The 11,463-nt window shown below is 39.0% G+C and overlaps 1 long non-coding RNA gene across 1 annotated transcript; it reads right to left on the bottom strand.

Moving 5' to 3' along the window:
- Positions 1 to 5,700: 5,700 nt before the first annotated feature.
- On the bottom strand, positions 5,701 to 9,503 carry LOC138689535 (uncharacterized). Its single transcript, XR_011328376.1, has 2 exons — positions 8,914 to 9,503; positions 5,701 to 8,301 (listed from the first exon to the last, which is right to left on the bottom strand). It is a non-coding gene; the product is annotated as an uncharacterized lncRNA (long non-coding RNA).
- Between the last annotated feature and the right edge of the window lie 1,960 nt (positions 9,504 to 11,463).

Genomic DNA, 11,463 nt, shown 5'->3' with positions numbered 1-11,463 from the left:
GATTTTTGGTATACATTTGCAGATTTTTGGACTCCTCATAGTCCATAGCATTCAGATCAATCAATTGATCTATATACCTGTCTTCTGACATTTCATTCCCACACAAGAGTTCTTCAATTTCTATTTTGTGAAGTGTTTCTCTATCTCTCCTCATTTCTAATACAGCCCTGCTCTGTACTTTCCCTTTCTGCTATAACCACACTACTTGACAAAATTGAACTCAGAAATGAAGGGGAGATTGCATCACAAGTTTATATGATGACTAATATTTGCAGTGTTGAAATCTGAGTATCTTCACACTCGGTCAGTATCCAGAAGAGGACTGCAAAATTTTTCTTTCTTTAAATATAAGGAGGATTTGCATTATTAATTTTTCTTGCATGAAGATAGGTAATGATTCACTAAATAGATGACTCTTGATATTCAGATTTTTGGTTGAATCATCTAGTGGATACAAAGTGATGTTTCTAACTAGGTGAACATGAGTCAATTTGGCAATAATATGCTCATTTTAAGTCCTATTTCCATCATGAATGGTAGAAAAGTTATTTTTCATTAAATTTTAAAGCTTGACAAGAATGAACATTTGGAGAGTTTTCAGAAAGTATAATATCAGAAAGTGTGGGCATTGCTAGAATGAATTTACTTAGTATTTCAGAAAATATTCAGTCAGAATTCAATCAGACATTTATGCTAATGGATTTCTCCATATCTTTCTGAATATTGTCCAATCTAGCTGTAATATTGAGCAATTTATTCAATATTCCTGTTTCAAATAGACCTGATAGCACATAGCCTACTTTCCACAAGAATTGCTGTCCGTCCTGATTGATACCATCACCAACAGCAATAGATATGTAGCAAAGGGTAGAAGATCATTTTCCCAAAAATACGCTAATTCACAGCCATCTATGATTCACCAGCTCTGTCAGTAACAGTCCTTAAATTGTCCTTTGGGGTTTAAATGGCCTCCAGCTTGCCTTTGATGGATTTATTCTGTGTATGAATCAGTGTACTTGCATTTTGAAGAAACATGAATTTTTGACATCCACATTGCCTTGAGGAAATAAATTCCATCATCTTGACACTTGCTGTTGTCCATTTTGCTCCTTGACAGCTGATAAGCTGATTTGATGGCTCTTGGTTCCCCTATTATGAAAAAAAAGGAACAACTGTTTTCTGTTCCTGCTTTCTGTGCCCTCTAAGATTTTACAGCTCCCTCTCACGTCCTTGCCCTGGCTGTCTCTTCCTGGCTGAGGAGAACCTACCTTACTGAATCACTCCTTACACGGCACCTTTCCAGACCCTTTGTCACCCTCGCCTCCTCTCTCTGAATCCTTTTCACTTCTGCCTCCGCGGTTTTTGAGATGGGGAGAGGAGAACAGTACCGTGTAGTCAAGACAGGGCTGCACTGTGGACTCGGTCACATAACGAAACTGTTTTTCGCTCTGTGCCTTTCCCTGTAACTCCTACTACTTGGGCTGCTTCCATGGCTGCTACTAAACTATTCATAGAAATATGAATTATAACTCCAAGATCTTTTTCCTGAATAGTAATCTCTAATTCAGAGCTCATCACCAAATCTGCATGTGTGTGTGTGTGTGCATTTGTAGGGAGCTAGTTTAGTTCTTTAGGATCTAGTTAGTTATTTTTCTGTCTGTATATTGCTATGCATCCATTATCACTGATTTTCCTAACTTATTTTATTCCCATTATCACACACATATACTAGTCTACTCAAATGTTGAGTAAAAGAAGATTTTAAAGGAACTGGTTTTTATTTTAAAATAGTTCTCACTGAAGTGGTCATCTTCTTACTTTACCCAGCACTAAGTGACTTCTACCATGCAGGACGAGAATAACTTTTAATTTTTTAATTATTTTTTTTTCCAGAGTGGTTTTGTCTTGAGGAATAGAAAGCTTTGCTTCTCCAGTTTTTACAATGTTCTTATGTGATTTCAGGCAGGTCACTTTTCTCTTTGTTCCTCTCCTGTTTATTAGAATTAATAAGTCAGTAAAGGTGAATTGAGAGACAAGATATGTTCATGTGCTAATGGGAACAGGAGCCATGAATGTCACGAAAGGTATAGGGAAAGTGATAGAGGATATTCTTTAATACTGTAGTCTCAGATTCATTAGTTAAGTTCCAAAGGTCATTTATATCTACCTGAATAACAGCCCTCAAAAAGAGAATTTACACCATGGCAGTGAGAATGAGAGTGTTATTTATTCCACAAGGTAATGAGCATTTGCAGCCATCAATATACATTCAGATAAATAAATGTTCAGGCAGTGAAGTTAATGTTGATTTTTGTCTTCAGTTGGTTTTTTTTTTAATTGTTTCCTTTTCAAATGCTTATTTCTAGAAACTGTAATCAAATTATTTAAATGCTAGCTCACCGATCAAACGTTTGATCAAAACAGCACAGTGATACATGGAATTACTTCTAGGACTTTTGATAGGAGTTTTGATTACTTGGCTGTGTGCTTAGCATAAAGAAGAAAAAGGCAAACAAGGCTACAACTCCACATATTATTGGTGCCATAAAACAATTTGAAGGAAACCCTACATGTTCTTGTTAAAAATACGTAGAGAACTTCCATGCTAATGAAACGTCTTTAGGGTCATCACACAGTTCATGGAAAAAAAGATAATTCACAACGGATGTCAAAGACAATTATTACTGTGACAAAGCGTTTACCATACTGTAAGGTAAATTTACAGCTGCAGCTGTGTATCACAACTTATTATTTATATGCTAAAAGATAGAAATTGTTCGCTGGAGCGGACCAAGAGGGGAGTCCCTCGGTGGCCCAGCTGGGATGGGGAGCTGAGCAAGGGCAGCATGTAGGCTGTGGTGTGCAAGAAGCAAGACTCTCCTGGTTTGGTTTGGTACTCATCCTGACACAGGGCTGTGAAACCAGCGTGTCCCACACCAGGCCTGCCATCAACTGGAAGAGGTAGGGGGAAAAAATGGGGACCATTCCAGCACTGAAAATGTCATGCGCTTAGGTTAGAAAATTTGCACGCTCCTCTGGATCAGCCAAGGTCTTCAGCAGGAGTGCTGAAACAGCTGAAACAAGGGAGATTTACGAGGTCCAAGCTGCTACCCAGAGACACATGTGGAATTATTCCGAGGTGTTGCTCTCCAGTAACGTGTGGGTGTTTTGTAGGTAGTTTGGAAAGCGGCAGTCTAGCTGGAGGTCTGGCAAAATTTATTAATCTCTGCAGTTTTGTAAAGCTCATTACTGGAACCTCAGTGACCTTTATGAAACTGGTGCCTTTCAACCGTGCCTAATTTACCCTTGAATGTTCACTTCGATGTTATCCATTTAATCTCACACATTTTACCTTGCTGTAATCTTTCAGACGGACTTCATTTGAAGTGCAGCTAGCAAGTTGCTTTGTAGGTAGGATGTGGCAAAAATGGGTTACAAGGAGCTGTAATTAATGTTTCCTTTTAAAATCAGCTTGTTAAAAGTAACTTGGATCTGTTTTTTAAAGGAACCAACAACTATTTTCTCCTGGCCATGTTCCAGAAGAATATATTTGACACTTAAAAAACTTTTATTAAATGGTAGTGAAAGTCCAAAATTCAGTTTGGAATGGAAACCTTAGGGAAATCACCCTGAACAGGGTTGTTACTACTGTTGCTGTTGTACGTAACCCTAGCGTGTATTTAGTTATAATATGAAATGAGGAGAATGAATACAGATGCAGAAGAAAGATTTAAGGAGAGTTGAGAGATAATCACTGGACAAAAAAACTTTGAAAATTTAGACAGAGGAGTTAAACTGAAAAAAAAAAATCTGGAGTATTTTTTATCAAGTTTGACAAATTGTTTATGGCAAAGATGGAGTGGATGCAGAAAAAAAGTAAAAGAAAAGTCTGGCATGTGTCATAGGTGAAGTGAGTAGTGCAATGGCACATATTAATTGGATTATTATCCCTCACACATTATAGTGTATTTTTTGATATACAGTGAAAAATTGGCACATATGGAAGAAAATAAAAGTTTTTTCTTCAGTATTTTACATAAAATATTTTCTATTGGTACATAGAAAAACCAAGAGATTTGTCAATCAACCAAGCTGAGAGATTCGGCAATCTAAGAAGTGAAAATGAACCAGCAGAAAAAATTTCTCCAGTATATGAGAGACATAACACACATTATCCACCTTAATTCCCAAATGCTGGAAATAATATTTGGCACAGAATAACATAAAAGCTTCTAGCTGTTTGGTTGAAACAGTATAGCTCAGGTAATCTCATAGGCTTCTCTTTCTGTAATTAGCACATGACAGCACAGATGTGTAGCTGGATTCTGAGCAATGACAATATGAGAACACGCATCTTCATTTTGTGGTGAATTTGTACTAATAAAGGAACAAAGCGTGACAATACATATATTACCAACTTAAAGACTTTTAAGATTTCTTTCAACTTTGATTCTTTTAGGTAACAGACATTAACTGGAATTCTAATAAAGAAATATTGTCATTGTTATTGTTTGAAACAACTCAGCACTCTACAGCCTTGAAGAGATACATTATTATTTGGGGTAAACTATGGTGGTTTTTAATTATTATTCTATGAAATTTGGGTTAAAAAAGGTAAATTCACGGGGTGAGAGGACAATTTGAGTGATAGAGTCAGAAAATAATTTGGGTTGGACAGGAACTCTGCAGGTCTCCTCATCTAGCCCTGTTCAATAAAGGGCTAACTTCAAAGTTAGATCAAGTTGTTCAGGTCCTTAATACCTTCTGTCATTAGATACAAATAGGAAAGGAATTGTGGGAAAATCAAAGAGCAACAAAACGTTTCCAGGCCATTTCCTTTTTTATGTTCTGTGTGTTTTAAATGGAGGTTTCAGACAAGTTCACACCTCGTATAGCTGCAAAGCTCCATGATATCAGGCTCAGTAGCTGAAAGAGGACCATTACCATCACCATCACCTAATCTGACCATATGTGTAACACAAGCGGTAGGTCTTTTCTGACTTATTTATTCAGACCTGCTACCCTGTGGTTATTTGTTTAAAAAAATAAATATTATTAAGTATTAGAACTAGTTAGGCGTGTTGAAGTACAATGGGCACTTTATCTTAGAAAACTTTCTCTGATGCTGGTCCCTCTTCAGGTTATATTCAGTGAGGGCTATCTGAGGAAATTATTTTTAAAAAATTTCTTTTAATGCACTGCAGGCTACATGAAATACAGACTATGCACGTGACTGACAGAGCTTTAAGGCTGACCCTCCACGCTTTTTCTTCATAATGACTAATGTACCCAAATGACTTTAAAGCCCTACTACCCTCCAACTCGTAACTTTCAAATCAGAGAAAACTCAGCTCTTCCGGGCAAGCAAGAAGGTTGGAAACCCAGTCTCCCCTCTGCGTAGGTACTCCGCCATTCAGGACTGGCCCTTCACCCCAGACCTGTCCTCAGCCCAGAAACTTTCAGCTTTGAGCTGTGTCGGCGTTCCCCGTGTCCCGCCTGAGCTGCGAGGTCGTTTTTCCAAGCGACCTCCAACATCTGGCCGTTGGCTCGCATCCTGCCCACCACCCGGCAGGTTCCCAGCCCTGACGCACGTTGCCACCTCTCCTCTTGCTGAGCCCACGGCTTCACTCCGCGCGTGAAGGCCTCTGCCAGATGTTTCTACCTGACCCAGGACGGGACAGACGGGATAAGGCCACCTCCTACCTTGTTCGGCAACGTGTCTTTAGTAAAGCAGAACAGATGGTGCACATGCAGTAAACCGAGCACAAACCAAACCCTTATGCCGTCTGTCGCAATGTGCGAAAACGTGGAAACTCTGACGTGAGCCAGAACACCTCTTTTAGAAAGAAGATTGGACCGCTAGTGGGATTGGCTTTGGCAATGATTTTGCAATCCAAAATTATTTTTTTTTCCCTCCTGAAAGAGTGTGGGAGTATTTGGAGCCAACGTTTGGGTTTGGGCTGTACCTGGGTGAGGGGTGGGGAGAGAGAAGAAATCGCTCATTGTTCTGTATAGCGCCTAGCAGTTCTGTCAATAAGCAATGGATCAGAAAAATATTTGCTGCTACAAAGAGTTAATCAATTACTGACTAACTCTTATTCAATCTAAAGTTGAATTGAGTGCCTGCAGTTGACAGTTTCACATGGGCCAAGGTATTTCCAAGAGTATGCCTTCATTAGAAAGTGAGAAATCAAGTAGAAAAGTTTTAAAACAAGGTTTTAAATTGTGTTTACATATGCTGTTTGCCAGTCATTTTGCATGAATAAACGGATTTTGAGGAAAATGTAATTAAGTAGAGAAACAATTGTACAGTAAGTCTAAGTGAAAGCAAATTCATCGTCCCATAAAACTTTTCAGCTTTCACAAAATTTCATTTTCTGTAGTGGGATGAAACCTGGCACATAGACACGTAACCAAAAAATGCTCCAGTTGTGAGAGTTTGAGAGGTTACCTCTTCCTAGTTGACTGCAAGCTCATTTCAGGGCTGCCTTGTTTGCTTATCTTAGGTGTGAGGTGAAATTTATGAGGCTATCTCATCTCCACTGCCATTTAAACTCCTGCATTTTAACTTACAGCTGGGATGCTCCAACACCATGCTCTAGCATGGGGATATCTCACTAAGGTGAAACAATTTAATTGTGTGTCATGATACGTCTGTACTCTAAGATTATTTTTTGCTATAAAAAAGGAGAAACAAGGTGCTGACAGGTGGTGCACATCAGCTGGTGCACTTCTCTGCCATGTGGGAGAGCTAAGATCAAGATTCAACATCAGTGCTTGTTCAATCATGTTTGGAAACTGAAATGGCTCCAAAAGACAGAAACAGGGCAGCTGCTTTACAAAAGCCAATCATTACAACAAGCAAGTGTGAACTACAGGATGCCCAAGTCCCAGTCTCTCAGCTGAATGAAGTACAATAAGAATTTCAAGCTGTCTCTCAGATGTCAGGAGACTGCTTACCAATTTGGGCATAGCATCTCACCTTCCACTTCTCCCCCTCCTCCCCTTTTTCACAAGTTCTTGTCCAAATAGAGCACAGAGCAAAGGTATTGCCTTGGACTTGCACTTTGCAAATGGCTTTTGAAACCTGCTGAAATGTAGCCTGAGTTTAAGACTCGGAACAGCATGTGAAAATAGAAGGACGAGTTGCACAATATTTGAGAAGATTTGTTTGGAAAGAAAAAAAAACGCTTGGAAGGCAGAAACAAGCTTTTCCTAACAAACATCAAAATCTGAGAGTTTATCCATAACTCTAATCATGATTCTCTAAAGCATTTCTAAATAAAATGATTCCAGTATTAAATGCTTTAGTAACCTAATTATGTCATGTCATCAGTGAAAGTCACACTAAAAAAATTGGTGAAGATATTTTTGGGTGAAAGTGACAAAGCATTGAGGTGAACTCCCAAGGGGGATGACGGAATAACCCTCTCTTGGTTCTTCAGCTCAGGACTGAATGTAATTCTGAATACGTGTCAGCCAAACACAGGGAATGCAACAAACAACAACAATAAAAAAAAGCAAGGGGTTTTACACATAAGCTTTTGGGTGAAATGTAAAGTCTCTTCACAAACAGGAGGATGGCCTGGATTTTCCAGTGATCCCTTTTGACCTAAATGCTATGAAAGAAAAACAAAACAAAAACAAGCTATGAATCAGATCACTTCTAAGTAATGGTCCCTCAAATGGAATGTTTTCTTAATCTGACTATTTCTGTAGTGCTGTCAAATCAGCCGGTCATATTTTCCTGGTACAGTTTGTCCTTTATTTGCTTTTTACCCTTCTGGAAGTTTTCGATATTAAATTATACCTCCATTTGCATTAATGGAAGTATTTTCCTGAGGAAAGAAATGTGATCGACTGGACGCTATTTGTCATGCTGGTCGTCTTCTGTTTTTCAGTTTGATTTACTTCTCTTCAGCCAGCAGGGCTGTTCCAAGAATTTCTAAGTGTTATTATCAGTCATTTGAAAAGGTTATTACTTCACTGTGTAACTACTTAATTTACATACAATCTGGACGGACTGGCTGTGATATATCTAACTGTCTGGTTATTGCCTTTCTTGTTCTTTGACAAATGCCCCACCTCTCAGAAAGGTTTTTCCAGTGAAGCAAGAATAGAAAGTAGGTAAGACTCTGACAACTGTGAACATGTGCTGAAAACTATCACAGAGAAATATGTATTCCCTTTTTGTGCCTCTTCCCTCCATGGTCTGCTGTTTATGTAACACAGTGTCAGATGGACTGTGGTCTGTAGAGACGATTGAACAGCTTCAGGCAAGCCAAAGAGGAGTTCTTATTTCTTTAAAAAAAAAAAAAAAAAAAAAAAGGAAAAAAGCATGACAACAATAGAATCATTTTCTTTTAAAAAGTTTTTTTGAAAGTTTTCTTAAGACACTTCAGTTTTATGACAGTTAGGTATTTAGATGAAGAAAAAAGCCAAGCAATTCCACTTCATTGAAACTGTATTTTTGTTGGGGGGGGAAAAATAGTGGACTTTTCATAGCCAACTCAAGCCTTCTCAGCAGCATAAACAAAATTGAACTTGGTCGGTTCAAGATGGAGGGCAAATCTGCAGCCACAAGAAGGGAAGTAGCAGAGAAAGGGACTGGCTGGAGTTGGAGGCATCTGGTGAATTGGGTTCATTGCTCCTTGGAAGGTGGGAAGGAAATCCTCATGGGATGGCTCTTCCTGGGAACTTCTTCCCCTTCATGCTTGGCTATAGTTTCTCCCCTGCGTCCTCACGCAGCCCTTCCCGCAGCGGTGGCAGCCACCAGCCAACCTTCCACAGCCTTTTGTCTTGCCTGGCTTTTCCCTTGCACCCAGGACCCGTGCCTGGGCACTGCAATACGCGGCCCCTCTGGTCCCTGCCATTCAGGTACTCCCCACACCTCGCAAGGAGAGAATTACCCACCTTAGACCAAACGAGGTGGACTTGCTAAGCTCAGCAGCATGAGCAGAGTGGTGGCAAAGCCATCCTCTAGCTTTGGGCTGTGTCCACTGGCCCCACTGCATTGTGAGACTGGGAGCTGACTCTGACAGAAGGCACAGTTGTGTCGATAGAAGCTCTGTGATTAGCAAACTCACCCAAAATGTGGGACACCTCAGTTAAACTGCCTTTGTTGCCAGAAAGGAAAAATTAAAAAAATTAAAAAAATTATCATTCCAATAGATAACCCTGTGATACAGGAATTACATGGGACTTCAGTTTACAAACTCTGGTGAGTCTTATACACCGGATTTATTTTACCCTTCATTTAAATGTGAAAATAAAAGGCCACATGAAAATGACACAGCACAATTTCCTTGTGATTGCCTACTCACAGTAAAACCTAAATTGTGCACTGATCTGCAGATGACTGCATATCCTTATCATGAACAGTTAATTAATACTTAATAGTGTTTATCTATTCACTATGAAAAGTCTCCTTGGTTCTCTACTATCTATGGCCAGTGCAGCCCAATTCCAGTCCAATTTATAGGGACTGGAAGGCTCCTCCCAGGTTGAACTGAATTCCCAACTATGACAGGAAACCACAAGCTATGTAAAGAAATGGATATTTTGGTAAAGAAGATATCCAATTCTGTATTTAGTAATTGTTAAAACAAGTACTCTGAGCAATAATAGACAAAATTAATACAGATGAAGGATTTATGGAAAAGTTGGTTAAAGATGCATTTTTAGTGTCTGATAAAAAGGAAAATATTTTGTCATGTATTTGCCAAATTCCTATAGATTTTCTGAGATATCCACACTTACTTCCTCCTTGCACTGAATGTTTTGCCTTTTGCAGAGGTTTAATGATTGCGGTGTTAAAATGTTCCCAGTGTTAAATTTGTGATAGTTTTGGCATGTCTGTTTGATGCAGGATTAACAGTGAGCAATATGAATCGAATCCGTGTTTACATAGCTGGCAAACGTACCATATAACTTCAAAGGAAATCATAGTTATACCACAATTATGCAGAGAATATTAGATTGTACTCTCGGATCTCCTGCTACTTAATCTTTTTTTCCTGATTTCTCTGTTTATATCATACTTCATAAAGCCGAGAGACACTTATATGCATTTGAAAAGGCCTGAAGCTCAGATTCCTTTTATCAAGGAACAGCATACACCCTTGTATTTTGGCCCTGTGGGAAAAGAAGCTGCGTATCTGTAGCTTTGACCAAGTGCTCTACTTTTGACATCTGTTCTAGGAGTGGAAACAATAAGAACTTTTTCACGCTTCAGCAAGTAGTACAGATGACACATAAAATTGAAATTCTGTTTCAAAGGAAAGTTGCAGATTTTTTTTTGTTTAACTGCTTGGACATAGGTTCACATGACAAACCACATGCACAGATCCATTCACAAGACCAGGGCCTTTCTCAGGGGTGTAACCCACAGAAGCAGAGAAAAAGCTGATATTTTGAACAGATAGCTGACAAAGTGCTGAGCATTTGCTCCTTTGCACTGCTGTGTCCTCCCTGCTACCACACAGCTCTGCAGTTGCAGCTGAACCACACTATAGGATTGGTCCCACTGCCTGATGATCTAAAAGATGATACGCAGGCACAGTTATTTAGATCTTTGTCCTGGTTTGGATCCCATAAACGTCTTAGTACTCTGTCCCAGAAAGAGGTACTACGAATGCTTAATTTCCATATTCATGTGTCTATTTCTGACTTCTGAAGTTATCCATATTCTTGCAGAAAGTTTCTCTCAAATATACCAATTTCAGGAAGACACTCAGTAGCTTAAAGAATGAAAATTGTAAAGGAAGCACCAAAAATATTTTATACTTTATCATGCATGATTTATTTAACTGAGTACCCAGACAGCTATTTCTGGCTTGAATTATTAAAACCACCCATAACTCTTCAGACTTCCAAAGACAGCCACAGTAGGAAACATAATGGACCAAATCTCAGCTCTGCACATGTTTAAGTACTAGTTTGTCCTGCTTAACTATTCATCTTTTGAACTGCTGTCTCTTCAGACTGTTCCATTTCTCATTTGGTTTGACATTCTCAGATTTCATGAAAGCCTCTTTTTATCAAATGGTTTGGAGCCTCGAAGTAGAATTTCCCTTTTCATTAGGCTTGGGTGACAAGTAGCTTTAATATATTAGAAAATTTCTTTTCCCTCTAGCATGCAAAGGAATTATTGTGCTTGCTTCATCATAAGCATAGTGACTCTGGTATGGAAATCAATGTCCTTGCATTAATTGTACTGTATTAAAGCTAAGTATGGTATTAATTAATAGCATACTAATAATAGTCTTAATTCAAGACTCAATATCTGAGTTCATTAAGGTCACGTTCTAGTCTATAAATTGTGTCTCTGTCCACTTTCTTAAGGATCCAGAACACCACAGGAGCCCTAAATCCATTCCCTGGCTCCCCATGATCGTCTGGCGCACAATTAAGACACGAATCACAGTTTTCAGAGCAATTTCCTAAGGCCCAGCTTTGCAGTTT

The sequence above is a fragment of the Haliaeetus albicilla genome, chromosome 17 (genome assembly GCF_947461875.1).
Source record: "Haliaeetus albicilla chromosome 17, bHalAlb1.1, whole genome shotgun sequence".
In the NCBI taxonomy this organism is placed as follows: Eukaryota; Metazoa; Chordata; class Aves; order Accipitriformes; family Accipitridae; genus Haliaeetus; species Haliaeetus albicilla.
Note: the sequence above shows the minus strand (reverse complement) of the source record. Positions and strands in the feature narration are given on the sequence as shown.